The 16,573-nt window shown below is 34.1% G+C and overlaps 1 long non-coding RNA gene across 1 annotated transcript; it reads right to left on the bottom strand.

Annotated features, from left to right (window-relative positions):
* Positions 1–4,785: 4,785 nt before the first annotated feature.
* On the bottom strand, positions 4,786–5,992 carry LOC121231878 (uncharacterized). The gene is made up of 2 exons (XR_005930031.1): positions 4,936–5,992; positions 4,786–4,855 (listed from the first exon to the last, which is right to left on the bottom strand). It is a non-coding gene; the product is annotated as an uncharacterized lncRNA (long non-coding RNA).
* Between the last annotated feature and the right edge of the window lie 10,581 nt (positions 5,993–16,573).

Here is a 16,573-nt window from a genome sequence, read left to right as displayed (position 1 = left end):
TTATTTAATTATGTACTGATTTGACAAATTAAAATGAGCTGATTATTTTAAGCTAACTAAATAAACTAACTTAATTATTTCAGCAAATTAGAATGCATGGAAATTAAATAATTTCGAATCAAGCTCAATAAGCTTGTGCCAAACTGGGTTGAGCTTTAATGAGCTATGTCAAACCAAAATTAAATTGGTAACAAGCTGAATTGAGCTTGATGGAGCTCGGGGAGCTGGAAATGAGCTAGGATCAGCTTGCCAACAGTGCAATGCTCAGCTGGGTAAGCTTGGCCAAAGTAGTTTGTAGGATGGGTTCGAATCATCGTGTCTGACCCCGTGTAACTTTCTGACTTGGGTCACATAGCCAACCACACGCCTGTGTGACCAGCCCGTGTGCCATTCAAAATGACCACACACGCCCATGTACCAGGCCGTGTGTTAGGTCGTGCCAATCCTGTAGGGTATACTAACTTATGCCACACGGCCAAGTCACATGCCCATGTGCTACGCTGTGTGGAGCATACTGACTTGATTTTTAATTCAACACTAGGGGACACACGGCCGTGTAACTTGACCGTGTGCCACACACAGCTGAGACACACGCTCGTGTCTCTATCCGTGTGGACAAAAATAGGCTATTTACCAAGCCATTTTGCTACCTAAATTTGCACACAACTATACTAACTCAATTGACACAAAAACATAGCATATATAAACATTCAATCCAGCTCAGCCAAGCTTAATTCATGCCAATTCTATACCATCATCCACAAGTCACACAAGTATCATTATTTGTCATTGAATTTCATATCAAGTGTATATTCACAAAACACCCATATGGTCACTTTCAAACATATGTTACTTGACCATCACCACAAACAAGCCATATCTCACAATTCAACCTTTCACCACAAGCATTTATATAGCAAATACAAATCACATGACCAAGGGCACATATATATACTTCACCAAACATGACAAAAAAAAACAAATCACATGGTTATAAACAAAACCAAACACATAACATTTACAAGCCAATTCAAATGGCTAAATTCATACTAAAATATATACCAAAATGACCAAAGCTCCAATACATGCCATATATCCCAAAAACATAGATTCAAAAGTACCAAAGTGATAGTTTGATAGTGTGATGAGGTCTCAGACGATTCCTGAATCTAAGCTAGCTTTGATTTCACTAAAAAAAACGGAAAATAAACAGAGTAAGCTATAAAGCCTAGTAAATTCGTATAGTAATAAACTCAACTTACCGTATATGCATAATTTAAACAATTTAAACATATTATAACATTTTTCAAATTGACGCACCAACCTACCACATTATCATTCATAAGATTAGATATGAATTTCATAAGTTTCTTTGATTCAATGCTTCTACAGTTTATATAAATACCTGTACCATCTCGTATCAATTTTATACTTATCTACATCTTTGATATACCCATTGAACCATTCGGGATACTATCAGATACCCGGGAAACTCACACCCTAAGTTCCATATACATAGCCGAAGTTATCTCAATCTCGTATCACATGTAATGCTCACTCTCGAGCTATCAACAGGTCTGCTCACAAAAGCTAATGGTCATGACGAAGCTACATGGTGCTGCTCACACAAGCTGACAAGTATCCATAACACATGTTAGGCAACTCAGCCACTGGTAGGACGTATGGACCAGCATCCAATCACATAACCCCCAATGACATGTCATTTGTATCCTATCTATTCCTAAGGTTCAACCGGGATTTCTCATTGCCTAATTGTTGTTGAACATATCCGCAATGTTGTATAGACAATATATTTAATATTAAAGCATTTAAAACACAATTATAATCACTACAGGAAAACAGACTTTTAGCGACATTTTTTTGCCTTTAGAAAGCGCCGCAAAAAACGTCGCTATATGTAATGCCGTTAAAATTGGCGGCGTTTGTTTGAAAAAAACGCTGCTAAAGGTCCTTGTCTTTAGCGGCGCTTTTTTTAAAAATGTCGCTAATTTGCCCAGTTTTGCAATATATATTTTTGCACCTATATCCAACCCTCCTGCAAGAAATTCAACCAAAAACAACAAATATACCATGAAATCCAACCAAAACCCACAAATTTAAATAATACAAAATTATACGAAAAATATATTATATAAATTGTAAATGAATATTCAAAATATTCTTACAATAATGTTAAAAGTTACAAGAAAACAAATGTCTAAGATGGCGGATTTTGAAATTGCTGGAACATAGTCATCATAGACTAAAGCTGTAGCTGGAGTTCATTGTATTTCCTGTTCTGCTCTGCCTCTCTCGCTGCTGCCTCCGCCTCCTGCGCTGCTGCCTCCGCTCTAATTTGAGAAATTTGCTCATCTGTGCTGGCTTGTATCTGAACTATCTGATCTTTTAGCCTCTGAACTTCAGCTTGACTTTGACTCCCAGAAGGCATGTATTGGTGCAAGGTGGATCCAAAATATTGGGTCGGGTTAACACCAGATCCTTGAAATCTAACCCGACCATACCTTTCAGGACCCAAAACTTCATTAATAATTCTGTTGTCAATATCCTCAAAATTAACAGAACTATCAGTTGAAGCAGTCGCTTCATACTCTGCCTTCTTATCTTTTAGTTTCTCCTATTAAATCAGTCAAAGAGTTAGAAACGAAATATACAATAAAAAGGAATACAACATAACATTATTTAAATTAAACTAATAAAAATGACGAATTAAAACATTATAATTAAATATTATAAATATTTATAATGAATCAAATTTTATTAAGTAAATATACCATAATTTCTGCAGCCTTTGATGTCATCGGAGTTCCATCTTTTTTCCTGTGCGTAATGTCAAAAAGCTGAAGGCGTCCAACTTTTTGACCAGATGAGGCTTCCTACAATATAGTAGTAAAAATATTATTTAATAGTAAAAAGTCATTAATACTTGATAGAATTAATAAATCCATAGTACCGCGGCCTGAGCTACACAAGCAAAACTTCTTGACCCTGCCGTGTGCGTAAATTTTTGTTTTTTCCTGCTGCTTGTTCCAACTCGCTCACGGTCCTACATAATGAAATTATAAACCGAAAAATTTATAAGAGTTTGCAAGTACATAATACCTCTCCTTTCTTCGAATTCCAAAATCGAACCGCATCTTCCCATTGGTACTTCAGCATTCCCGGTGGGACATTTTGCAATTTTTCTTCGAGGCTTATGGGGTTTTTAAAATATTCTTTTTTCAAATTGCTTTTATGGTCTCTCCATTTTTACCCAATGCCTTCTTGATATAGGCATTAGAGACCTCTAAAGCAAACCTCTCCTAAAAAACACAAGTTTAGGAATTAAATACAAATGAAACTTAAACCAAAGTATTATAAATTACATTAATGTTTTGTTACCTTAATATTAGAGAGAGGTTGATTTTTATTGCTATCAGGCATGTTATGCCATGATTCGTAGTTGATGGGCAACATATTGGAATTTCGTGCTATAATGCCCAAATATCCTGCTAAAAGTCGAGCTTCTTGTCCAACAGGCTGACCATGGCTGTTTCTAGTTACTTTGACACGCTCGACAGAATTTAAGTTACATAAATCTGTTAGGAGCGTACGTCCTCGACCTCTGTGCGTCCCACCATTTTCAGCTGAAAAATAATATATTATTACTATATTGAAATTTAAAAATAAATCAGTAATAAAATTTAATACAATTTGTAAAATAAACTTAACATTACTTCGAAATTCCACAGACTCGTCAAGTGTCTCCGGCACGCTTGAAGATCCAACAACTATCTGCTGTTCAGTACGTACTTCTTCCAAATTTGTAGTATTCTGTACAATACTAAGATCTCTTAATCTTCTTCTAGGCATTTTTCCTGCAACACATAAAATAGTTAAAATTTTAGTAAGAAATAACAACAATAGTAAATATAAAATAGTTAAATTATATAACATGACCAATGTTAAAATTATAACATTACATATAAATAAAAAATCATAAAATCTTACTACATCATAAATCGTAAATATCTTCGTCCACATCCTGACGAACCCATTGAAATTGTGTACTAGTACTAGGGATATTTTCATTTAAGTTTTGTTCTGGAAAAGGCAAAGTTTCTGATCTTTCAACGATGTCATCTCTACTTCCATTCCCCATGTTAAATAAGTCTCTAGGGGTGCTCCGGAGTTCAATGTACCAACCCTCATCAATTGGATCTTTCGAGTAAAAAACTTGTTTAACTTGAGAAGAAAATACATATGGCTCGTCTATCAAATGTTCTCTAGTGTGAATTAATCGAGAGAAATTCACCATTGTAAAACCAAACTGATCATTTTTAATTCCGCGAGCAGTATTAGCATCAGCCCAATCACATCGAAATAAGACAACTTTCCATTTTCCATAGTAATCCAACTCAATAATGTCGGTTAGAAGTCCGTAATACTTCACATTTCCCTCGACAGGATTACTGTCCCTAGCACTAGCGTAACTTGTAATTAAAGAATTAACAACTACTCCACAATTTTTAGTTCTCCTCAATCTCTCACGATATTTTGTATGAAATCTGAATCCATTCATGATGAAGCCACTATATCTTTTTACTAGTCAATTCAGACCTTGGGAAAGCCAGTTAACTTCGTCATTAACGACATTCCCACTCCAAACCTATTGAATCAAAAGTAAATTGAGTAATTGTAAATGTTATGAGAAAACATTATTATTTGTCAATAAAATGTTGAGTTGCATACCATTTGGCTTAACCATTCATGAAAAGATTCTGCGAATAACCTATTAATCTCGCGATGTTGTAATCTTCGTGAGCGTGAACGAGATCTTAAGACTTCTTTGTACTCACTATGTTAAAAACATGTTTAATTCGTTAAAAAATAAACAAATCAAAAAAAGATGAATATTTATCATATTCTAGAACTTACTTGCGTAATTGTTCAAGTGCATCGTGGTGGAAGAGAACATATTTATGTGCTTGTATCCAAGATCGATTATCTAATTCTGCAATTTCAACTTTGCCGATTGGTTCTCCATAACTTTGAAATAAATAAGTTTCGACCAAGTTAGGATCATTGAGTCCGGCATTTCTACTTGGTCTATTCAATCTTGTTTCAACATCTTCTAAATATCTAGAACAGAATGTCATACACTCCTCTGCCAAGTAGCCTTCAGCAATTGATCCTTCCGGATAACGCTTGTTACGGCAATAAGACTTCAATTTGCGTAGGAACCTAAACACCATATACAACATTATCAAAACTGGTAACTATAAGTATAAAGGTGAATGCCTTTGAAATAAATTAGCACCTTTCAATTGGATACATCCAACGATAGAAAAATGACCCACCAATTATTGCTTCACGAGGAAGATGAATGACAAGGTGTACCATAATAGTGAAGAAGGAAGGTGGAAAGATCTTCTCCAAATTGCATAATGTCAAAGCGGCTCGATCTTGTACTTTTTCAAGTTCTTCAATATTCAGAACTTTGCCACAAATTGCTTTCATTATATTGGGCAGTTCAATTACACAGGACGTTACCTTCTTTGACACACAACACTGTAAAGCAACTGGAAGTAGATCTTGCATCAAGATGTGATAGTCATGTGATTTTAATGAATATAGTCTTCGATCTTTAAGACTTACACATCGAGATATATTTCATGCATACGCATCCGGAACCTTTATATCCTTCAACACCGTGCAGAACATTTCTTTCTCTTCATTTGACATTGCAAAAATTATAGGCGGCAACCAATATTTTCCATTAGGAAGTACTTAGGGATGAAGATCATGCCTAATTCCCATGTGAACTAAATCAAGTCGACTCTGAAGATTATCTTTTGATTTACCATCGACGTTCAAAATTGTATGGATGATGTTCTCGTAGACATTCTTCTCAATATGCATCACATCAAGATTGTGGCGTAATATGTGATGCTCCCAATAAGGCAACTAAAAAAATACTTCTTTTCTTCCACAAGTCCGCCTCATTAGGGTCATCCTCCTCGTCAGATTCATCATCAAATTCATCCCTCGATTGTTTATTTGTTTTCCTGTTAGATGGTTGATTCAACTTCCTGTAACTGAAATCCATATCTTTTAACATGAATAAGATTTCAGATCCAATGGTCTGCTCAGGACCTTTTTTCAACTCTTCAGTACCGTCAAATAAAGCCCTCTGAAATCTATAGCTATGATTTTCATCTAACCACCGATGATGCCACATATAGCAGAACTTCTTCCCATTATATAACCACTGTGAACACGTTTGAGCAGCACAACAAGGACAAGCATAACGTCCTCTGGTACTCCAACTAGATAAATTCGCATATACCGGGAAATCATTAATTGTCCACAACAAAGCAGCACGTAGGTAAAAGTTCTCCGTTCTCAATACATTATACGTCTCAACACCCACCCATAATTGTTTTAACTCTTCAATAAGTGGCTGCAGATATATGTCAATATCATTTCCGGGGCCTTTCTCTCTGGAGATAATCATAGATAATATCAAAGAAGATTGCTTCATGCAGAGCTATGGAGGCAAATTATAAGGAACAAGGACCACAGGCCAAGTACTGTACGAGGTGCTCATGATTTTAAAAGGATTAAATTCGTCCGATGCTAACCCGAGCCTTACACTCTGAGGATCACTTGCAAAGCTTGGAAATTTATTGTCAAATGATTTCCATGCTAAAGAATCTGCAGGATGCCTTAATAATCCATCATCCGTTCATTGATCATGATGCCACGTCATAAACTCGGCTGTCTTTGACAACATGAATAGCTTTTGAAGCCTTAGGATTAGCGGGAAATATCGCAAAATCTTGTTTGACTTCCTTATTGACTGTGGCCCATATTCATCCTCATTAAAATCTTCTGCATCTCTATTCATCCAACGAGATTTACCGCAAACATGACAAGACTGTTGATTTATCTGATCACCCAATACAACATGCAATCATTTGGGCAACTATGAATTTTGTTGTACCCAAGGCCCAAATCTTTTATCACTTTCTTCATGTCTTTACATGATTGAGGGATTTTTGCAAACGGAAACATTTCTTTCAAAAGCTCTAACAGCATTGTCAAAGAGTTTCCGGTCTACCCTTCCAAACATTTTAAGTGGAAAAGGCGAATACAGAATGACATTTTCGAAAATTTTGATCCCTCATAAAGTTCTTCATTCATTTCACCAAGTAACGTGTAGAACTTCATTGCTTCTTCATTCGGTTGTTCATTCGGTACACTTCTTCTCATTTCCATAAAAGTATTCCCACCGATATTATAATCATCGGATGCAACATAGTTTGGTGGAAATGATTGGAAACCTTCACTCCGCATATTAAATGCATCCCGCATCATACCTTCCATGTCATCTTCTCTAACATACTGACGGTAACCACTATAAGGATAACCCGGATTAATCGTCGAAGAGGCTCCACTAGGTGTACACTCTCCATGGAAAATCCATTTTTTATACCCCCGAATGAAGCCATCAACAATTAGATGTTCGTAGACAACTTCACGATAATGCCATAGATATTGCCACACTTTTTACACAGGCAAAGAATCATATTCTCTTGGCTTGAATTGTGAAATGTAAAATCTAAAAAAGATTGCACTCCATTTTGATACTCGTTGCTTGCCCTTGAGAAATTCATCCAAGTCCTATCCATTTCGTAGTTGTTGAAGTCTAAAGTTGGCAATAAGTTACACGGGTAAGTTGTTTATTATGTAAGTCTTGATATGATATATTTTTATGTTTTATGTAAGTTATGTAGATTATGTAAGTTATGAAATTTGAACTTTAAACTATATGCTTTTAAGGAAATTATTAGATTAAAATATTTAAAATAAGGTTGGAGAGAAGGTCGGCTATTGTTGTAATTTTAATGGACAAGCAAGCTATTAAGGTTATATAAATATTCAATAGTAAATGAGCTCGATAGAACTTTTTTCAAGTCTTTTTGAATTTTTTAAGATTCATCATACGTGGCGTTGTTACACCTAAGGAGGATCCATTATATCTTACAGCTCGATATAAGGCAACCCGTCAGGTTTCCAGCCTATATACTTTGAATCTTTAAAATATTTAAAATAAGGTTGGAGAGAAGGTCAGCTATTGTTGTAATTTTAATGGACAAGAAAGCTATTAAGGTTATATAAATATTCAATAGTAAATGAGCTCGATAGAACTTTTTTCAAGTCTTTTTGAATTTTTTAAGATTCATCATACGTGGCGTTGTTACACCTAGGGAGGATCCATTATATCTTACAACTCGATATAAGGCAACCCGTCAGGTTTCCAACCTATATACTTTGAATCTTTAAAATATTTAAAATAAGGTTGGAGAGAAGGTCAGCTATTGTTGTAATTTTAATGGACAAGCAAGGTACATGGTAATAAAATTAATTCATACTTATTCATACTTATTCATACCTTGATTGAATTGGGAATGTTTTCTTGAGGGTTTATTTGGAGATGCTTGGGATTGATCTCTAATAATGTCGAGAGACTTCCCTACTCATTGCATTTAAAGAACAGAAGTCTGTTTTTGGTCGACAAAACAATCAAATGAGTTCTAAAAATAAACAACATTTAATGATTGGTATAATATTAATTATATTTGCTAATAACAGGTGGGAGTAAACAAATAAAATGATAAAAAAATAGAAGCTACAAGAATTACTAAAAGGCATGTTAAGTAATTCCTTAAGGAAAAGGCAACTGAAGACAAACCAACTAATTTTGAAGACAAACCAAATCTAGAAAAAAAACCGCATATTAAAATTTTAACCCAAAATCTCTTAATTTTTAATATTTGAACATTGTTATTTTGACTATAATCTTATTTGTTTTTGTATGAAGTATTTATAAGTACATTTGTTGTAAAAGGTTTTTTTCATCAGCATCACAACATAGATGTATAATAGGATAAATGCATAATCAAATTTACGTTATTTGATTTTTATTTTTAAAATATCTTTGTTAAGGAAAAAATAGTAGGAACTAGCATTGGATAAATAGTTGCTCTTAAAAAAAACATAAATGATCTACTTTAGAGAAACAATGAGGTTTTGAGAGTTTAGACCTTGCCCGTTGCTAGTAAAGGTTAGCAGCCTTCACTTCAATGTAGCCCCTCAGATTTTTTTGTAGAAACACCAACTGATCAACAACAGCTAGATGCAACCTTACAGTAATAGGGTGTAAGAGTTTCAAATCATCAGAACAAGTCTTGCCTGAAATCAATGACATCAGTAACAATCAGAATAGCAAAAATGGAACACCATATACTCTTCCCTATGTTTAAAAATTTCCTTTTGACCACGATGCTAAGTATCATCATGTAGAACCCCAATGGCAGTCACCCAAAGCATTTACTAACAGCTAAAGAGGACTCAGTTGCATATCTCTACTCGATTTAAAGCTGTTAAGCCTTTTACCTAATAGCAATGAGATTTTTCAAGCTAATTTTTCTCCAAGGAAGTGACTCAAAGCCTTCAGCAACAGCTAAAGGGAACTAGTTTAATATGATGAAATGTAAAAATTAAAGTCAATACCTAGTTCATAATATTATGATAGTAACCAAATTATTATAATAAAGAAGCAGGTAAAGCATGCAGAAATTTCTACCATAGTTTGCCAACCATTGAGAAAGGCAAGAAAAACGAGAGTGATCTTTTCAAAGAGTCAATGCATATGATGAGTTTATGACACTCCACAATTTTTAGGGTTTATTTTTTCCGATGCTTACTTTTAACTAACCCAATCATATATTGATTTGACAAATTAACCATCTCTTTAAAATTGAATACTAACATTTTTCAGTTCCTTAAACAAATTCAAAGATTCCATTGACAACAAGAAACAAAGCTAAAAGGACTACTCTTTTTCTAGAGAATTTATTTGAGATCAATTAGAATCTTATTACTTCCAATTTTTTTGTGTGTAGTAGCCTTTTACAAGTAAGATTGGGGGGTTAGGTGTTTTTCAATAATATGCTTTTTAGTTATCAGCATGCATATACGCTTATACATACAAACGAACATAACAGTACGTTGTAATGTGAAGGCACTAAGTATGTTGCATATTAATAAAAAAAATTAAAACTATGAATGCAAACATAATAAGACAAGGAAAAAAAATTGTCATTAATACCTGAACTAGACATTTACCAGCTAATGCCTGAGTAGTGATCCTCTCCTCTAGTAATGCCTGCATATAGACATTGGTCCGAATTTAGAAAATCATACAAGATACAGAAAAGAGATATTATGAGGGAGCAGGCAAAATATAGTCCCAGTTAAAGAAAGCCACCTTCATAATATCAGGAATAACTCTACACTAACCTGATTACATCTTTTTGAAAACAAAAGATGTGGCAGTATCTTAGGTTTGTCTAATGGCCTAATATAACAGAAGCACGCCCATCTGTTTATAAATTCACATTTAGAATAGCCTATCCACCAAATGAAAATTCTTATTGAGCTCCAAAGTTCACTAAATAAACCATCTTCACTCTTGAGAATTCAAAATACTTAACAAAGACTTTCCTCTATTTAATAATAAAGTTTCTAACAGTACAGTCTCTATCAGAAAAGAAAGATTAGAAAAGAAACCAGAACCATCACCAACATTGGATCTTTGCTAAATGTGAATATGAATCGGTGTCTCCTCCATTTGCTCAAATTTTAGCAATTTGAGACAGCTTTATTTACTAAAACAAATTTAACTCACCTACATGCTTCATGTGCTTTACTAGTTAAAGCTGGATGCATAAAAGTAGAATGAGAAAGCACCCACACCTTGTGATCAAATTTAGACATCTTCAGAACTATGGGTATTATTATTGGTTTAGGGCCAGATTTTTCTTTTCTAGCAGTACTTCCATTTACCTCTGGTACCTTAACAGTTTCACCTGCATGCACATAAACACTGTTAATAAATAAACTGTCCTATTGCACCTTCACATAGCCTCTAAAACCGACACATACACAATGCTTAAAATGGAGTGAGATGCTATACCAAATAAAAAACATTTAGAGCAGAAATCCACCTTTACTTGTCAGAAGGAGTTTCTAGAGAAATGCACATAATATGAATGATTTACGTATGTAGTCGAAGTTTAATACTATATATGCTCCACTGCTAATAGTTAGCCTTCATAGTAAACCTTTTATTTCATAGGATTTACATTATACTTTGAGGAAAAGAAGGAAAAGCAAGACTTTTTTTGAGAACCGAGAAGAAAATGGGTGAAAGAGTTGAGTGAGGGTTTCGGCTTACCAATTGGTTGGGAAAGAGGAGTGCGAAGGTGACGCAGCAGATGGTCGAGTCGATGGCGATACAACAGATGGTCGGGTCTGGCGATGGAGAGATGGTTTAGGAATCAAATTGCTAAAATTTTAGGGTTAGGAGGAAAATTTTAAGGGAAAGTTTTAGGGGAAAAACACTTAAGGTTTTTTAGGTGTAATTTTAGGGATAAAAGGTGGGAAAAAATGATGCTGTTTAGTTAGAAAACTGAATACCATTTGTGGTGTTTCAACAAAGCACCACTAAAAACAAAGTAAACGGCGACGTTTTACTCACAAATTACACATATTTGTGGTGTTTTTGAAACAAACGCCGGTAACGCATAGCTTATTGCGGCATTTTGGGACAAATGCCACTAACAACAATGATAAAACAACGTCATTTCAAGGATTTGTAATACAAATTTTCGGCGTTTTATGAAAGAGCCACTAAATAAAAATGATAAAACGTCGTCGGTTTGCTAACCATTTATCATGTTTTGCGGCGTTTTCAGTAAACGCCACTAATAACAAGAGCAACACGCCACCATTTTATGAAAACATAACACATATTTGCAGTGTTTTCTACTAAAACGCCGGTAATAAGTACCCTATTGCGGCGCTTTATAAAAACCACCACTAATGCCTTAAAAATTTTGATTTATTTAGTATATAATTTAAAAATAATATAAATTAAAAAAACAATCAACTATATACCTTAAAAACTTTAAAATTATTTTAAAAAATAGTATTTTAATTTTTTCCTTTTAAATAAATAATTTTTTAAAATTTAACTATTATTTAAAAGAATTAGATAAAATTTGAAATAATGAAAATTATTTAAAATTTGAAATCTTGAAATTTATTCTAAATTTGAAATCTTTAAAATTTTAAATTATTTAATATATAAATTAAAAAGAACCAATCATATACCCAAAAAAAACTTTAAATTTATTTTAAACAATAAAATTTCAAAATTTTCACACTAATTAATTACCTTAAACCCCTAACCCCTATCCCTTTAATCCTATAATGTAGCACCCCAAACCCGGCCCAGACATTATGGCCGGATTTGACATGCCACATCGAAGCGTTCAAAACATTTTATATTGTTGATCCAGAAAAACCTACTTAGTGTTTTAAAAGATAATTTCATTATAGGTTAAAGTGAATGGAAGCTGTGCACCAGGTAGGAAACCGGAAAAGAGGAGGTGAGTCTATCGGACTACTTAAGTACCAAGCTCCCTTCAGATCCAATCCTAGACATGCACACCACCATTGCTACACCTTAACGTCATGTATATTTCTAGGAAACCAATTTGATTAAGTCATTTTAAGGAAAAGTGATTAATTTTGGAAAATACTTTCATTGTGGAAGCTTTGCTTGTTGTCGTGTTATTTTGAAATCAATTGTTGTTTTTTTTTGAAAACGTGCCCTAAAACTATCCAATTTCAACAGTTAAAATAAGTAACTATCTTAGTAATACATATTAAAACCATCAAAAATAATTAAGCGGCCTTATTACATTTAAAAACCCAAACCTCAATGTAAATAATAGGATGTCCAGTTCACCAGAAGAAAACCAAACTTTCAAAACGGGTGGCCACTCCGAATTCCCTCACAGCTCCAAGCCCACTATGGTTGGGGATTTCCTGCGTGGATGAAAATAAAAGGGGTGAGTTTGGGGAAACTCAGTGTGTAAGGAAAACCCATTCAAAGCCCAAGTCAGCTCAAGCCTATTGGGCCTAAGCCCATTCAAGTAACAGTGGTACTGGATCAGAGCCCTTTTCAGATTACAATAAACTGGGCCTTAGCCCATTATTCAGATAACAGTATGGCCCATAGGCCCATTTCAAAATACATGCAACATCAATAACATATGCAAGCCCATTTGGGGAGATTACTCAACCCACCAACCACTACACTCCGCCCGTACTAGCCCTACACTCCATGTGGGGAATAGCTCAACCCACCCAGCCCAACACTCCACAGTTGCAGCCTTGCTGCTCAGTTAACAGTAAATTGAGGCAAAGCCTCCAGTACGTGGACAAGCCACTTTCAGTACTTCCTCCGTCAATATCCCAATCCCATGCATCAGATAATAACAACATGTCATGCAGTAAATAACAACAGTCAAACATGCATTTAGGTCAATTTAACCCTAGGGGTATTTCGGTAATTTATCTACTCTGGGTAAAACTATAAATTTTCCACTTTTAAAGGTATTTCAGTAATTTATCTATTTTAGGGTTTTTCATGCATATTCCTACTTTTCACGTACTAACAGAATCACGTACCGAGGGTTCTTACCGAATTGGGCCCGTTGGCCCATCATTCCAATTTTGGCCCATTAAACCCAAAAATATCGAGGGCACAGAAATCATGCACTTTGCAGTCCAAATTTTGCAGCTTACCAAAAACATTAATTGATTTACCTCACAAGCATTCGCACACTCGCAAATCTACAAAATACCAGTTTTCAGCATTTTGGCTTTTCGACTTTTGCCGATCCAGACTAAGAAAGAGGGTGTTAGTTACACACTTGTTTGCGACGATATGCTGACGAGATCCACACACGAATTGCCTACAATTGGATTACGAACACATTAATCTAACTATTCAAATACGAACAACGTATTAACCCCTTACAATATTCGGCCAACCACACCTACAGATCATAGTAAGCTTATAAGAAATCAATAAGCAACTCATTAACAAATTTTTGTCAATGTTTACCACATAATCATAATCTCACTGCAAGCTGTCTTCCTGAACAACAGTCACTAAATCATTTATAACTGGAGCTACGAAACTCTAAATCAAGTGCCGTTAATTTTACCTGAAAATAGACTCATATATATTCTATCCATAAAATTTTCAGAATTTTTGGTTTAGCCAATCAATACCATATTTTTCTTAAATTTTCCCATGTTTCACTGTTTGACTAATCTGACAACTCTTCATTACGAATCAAATTTCTCATTGTACAGAATTCAAAATATGTTCTCGTTTATTTCATTTGAAAATAGACTCATTAAGCTTTAATTACATAATTTATTCAGCTTCTAACTCATCTCCCACAATTTATGGTGATTTTCCAAATTCACGTTACTGCTGCTGTCCCAAGCAGATTTATTACCAAATCACTCTTTCACACATAACTTGCATGCATGTTTTTTTTAAACATGTGTATCACCAATCAATCATCACATATCTATGATTCTACTTAAGTATAATCTCCATTTCATCATTTTAAAGCACAACATATTAGCCGATTTTTCCCCTTAGCATCTAAGCACATGCATGCTCATTTGTTTGGCTCAACTTCACATATCTTCCATTTTTCATCAAAAGAACATGAAACAACAATCATTTCCTTCATTTTAATTCATGACCAAATGCTCACAACACAACCAAAAACCAAAATATGCTTCAAGAGTTAAGGTAGAATCAAGAAGAACTCATGAACATCAAGATAGAAGCAAACTACCATGAACTTACCTTCAATTTTCTTCCCCAAGTGACCGAACATTCAAGAGCTTTCTCCTCTCCTTTCTCTTCTCTAACTTTAGGCTATGATGAACAAAGATGGACAAAAATTTGTTCTTTTCACCCCTTTTTCTTTTAATAAAATTTCATATTTCATCCATTTAATTCTTTAATACAAAAGACATGAAATGCCCATCATGGAACATTTACCTAAACCATTATCATGGAACATTTACCTAACCCATTATCATGGAACATTTACCTAACCCATTATCATGGAATATTTACCTAATCCATTATCATGGAACATTTGCCTAACCCATTATCAATTTGTACCATGAATTATGGATATCAAGTGCTCATATTGTCTACAACAACATGATGGCTGGCCACTTCATGTAAAATGGGAGGTTTGTCATGCAAATCCTCCTATTTTGCACTCCTATTTATTTGGCCACTTCAATTTAGCCTATAGCATTTTTAAACATTTTCACATAGGTTCTATTTCATAATTTCACCCCCTTTTTCTTATGGAACAAAAATTAACTAAAATTGTCGGGTTCTATCTTAAGCTTGGGCCTTCTAGAGGCCCACTAACATAATTAAACCTATGCCAACATTCACAGAATTCCCGAAAATTGGGGCATTACATATAACCCCTAAACCCTAAACACCTATCCATTTAAGCTCTAAACTCATAACTCATAACACCTAACCCCATAACCCCTATCCTATACCCTTTAAACCCCAAACCATAAATACATAAACCATGAAACTCTAAACCCTAATCTAGTAACCCCTAAACCTTAAACCCCAACCCTTAAACCATAAACCAAAATCTCTAAACCTTAAAACATTAACTCATAAACCATAAACCCTTTTCCCATGTCCCCTTAACCATTAATTAAACCCCTTAACCCCTAACCCCTATCCCTTTAACCATTAAACCCATAACCCATGACCTTTAATCCTTAAACCCATAATCCATAACCCTTAACCTTTACCAACTAATCCCTAAACTTTAAACCACAACCCTTAAACCCATAATCCCTAACACATATATAATCTCTAAACCTTAATTAAAATATTAGCTCATAAACCATAAACCCTAAACTATAATAATGATAATTAATTCAATATTTTAAAATTAATATTATGTCTTTTACAATCATATAAGAATTTCTTTAATATATATTTTGACAAACAATCCGTCATATACCCAAAAAGCTTTAGATTTTTTTTAAATAATAGTATTTTAATTTTTTCATTTTTAACATATATTTTTTTATTTTCAAATTTTCAAATTTTTTCTACATGTCATTAGTTTTTTCTGAAGAATTTAAATATTCAATTCAAAATAAATTGTATTTTAATCAATATAAATATAAATAAACCATTTAAATAATAAATATATATATAAAATATTTTTTGCGGCGTTTTTTATAAAAGCACCGCTAATGCTCGATCTATAGCAGCGCTTTTAGAAAAACGCCGCTAATGTCCTATCTATAGTGGCGTTTGTTTAGAAATGTCGCTAATGCTGAACTCTAGCGGAATTTTTTGTTCAAACGCCGCTAAAAACGCCACAAAAAACCTGTTTTGCTGTAGTGAATAATGCTTATTAACATACGAAGTTACCTCGAATGCAAAAACGACGAAACGAGTCGATTAGTCTAAATGTTCTTTCCCCAATCTAAATCTATATTTCGCTTTTCTTGATCTAAATCTAATCAAAATTAACATATTTAATTATCGCTCTCTTCAATTTAGTCCAAA

The sequence above is a fragment of the Gossypium hirsutum genome, chromosome A07, assembly GCF_007990345.1.
Source record: "Gossypium hirsutum isolate 1008001.06 chromosome A07, Gossypium_hirsutum_v2.1, whole genome shotgun sequence".
NCBI lineage: Eukaryota > Viridiplantae > Streptophyta > Magnoliopsida > Malvales > Malvaceae > Gossypium > Gossypium hirsutum.
Note: the sequence above shows the minus strand (reverse complement) of the source record. Positions and strands in the feature narration are given on the sequence as shown.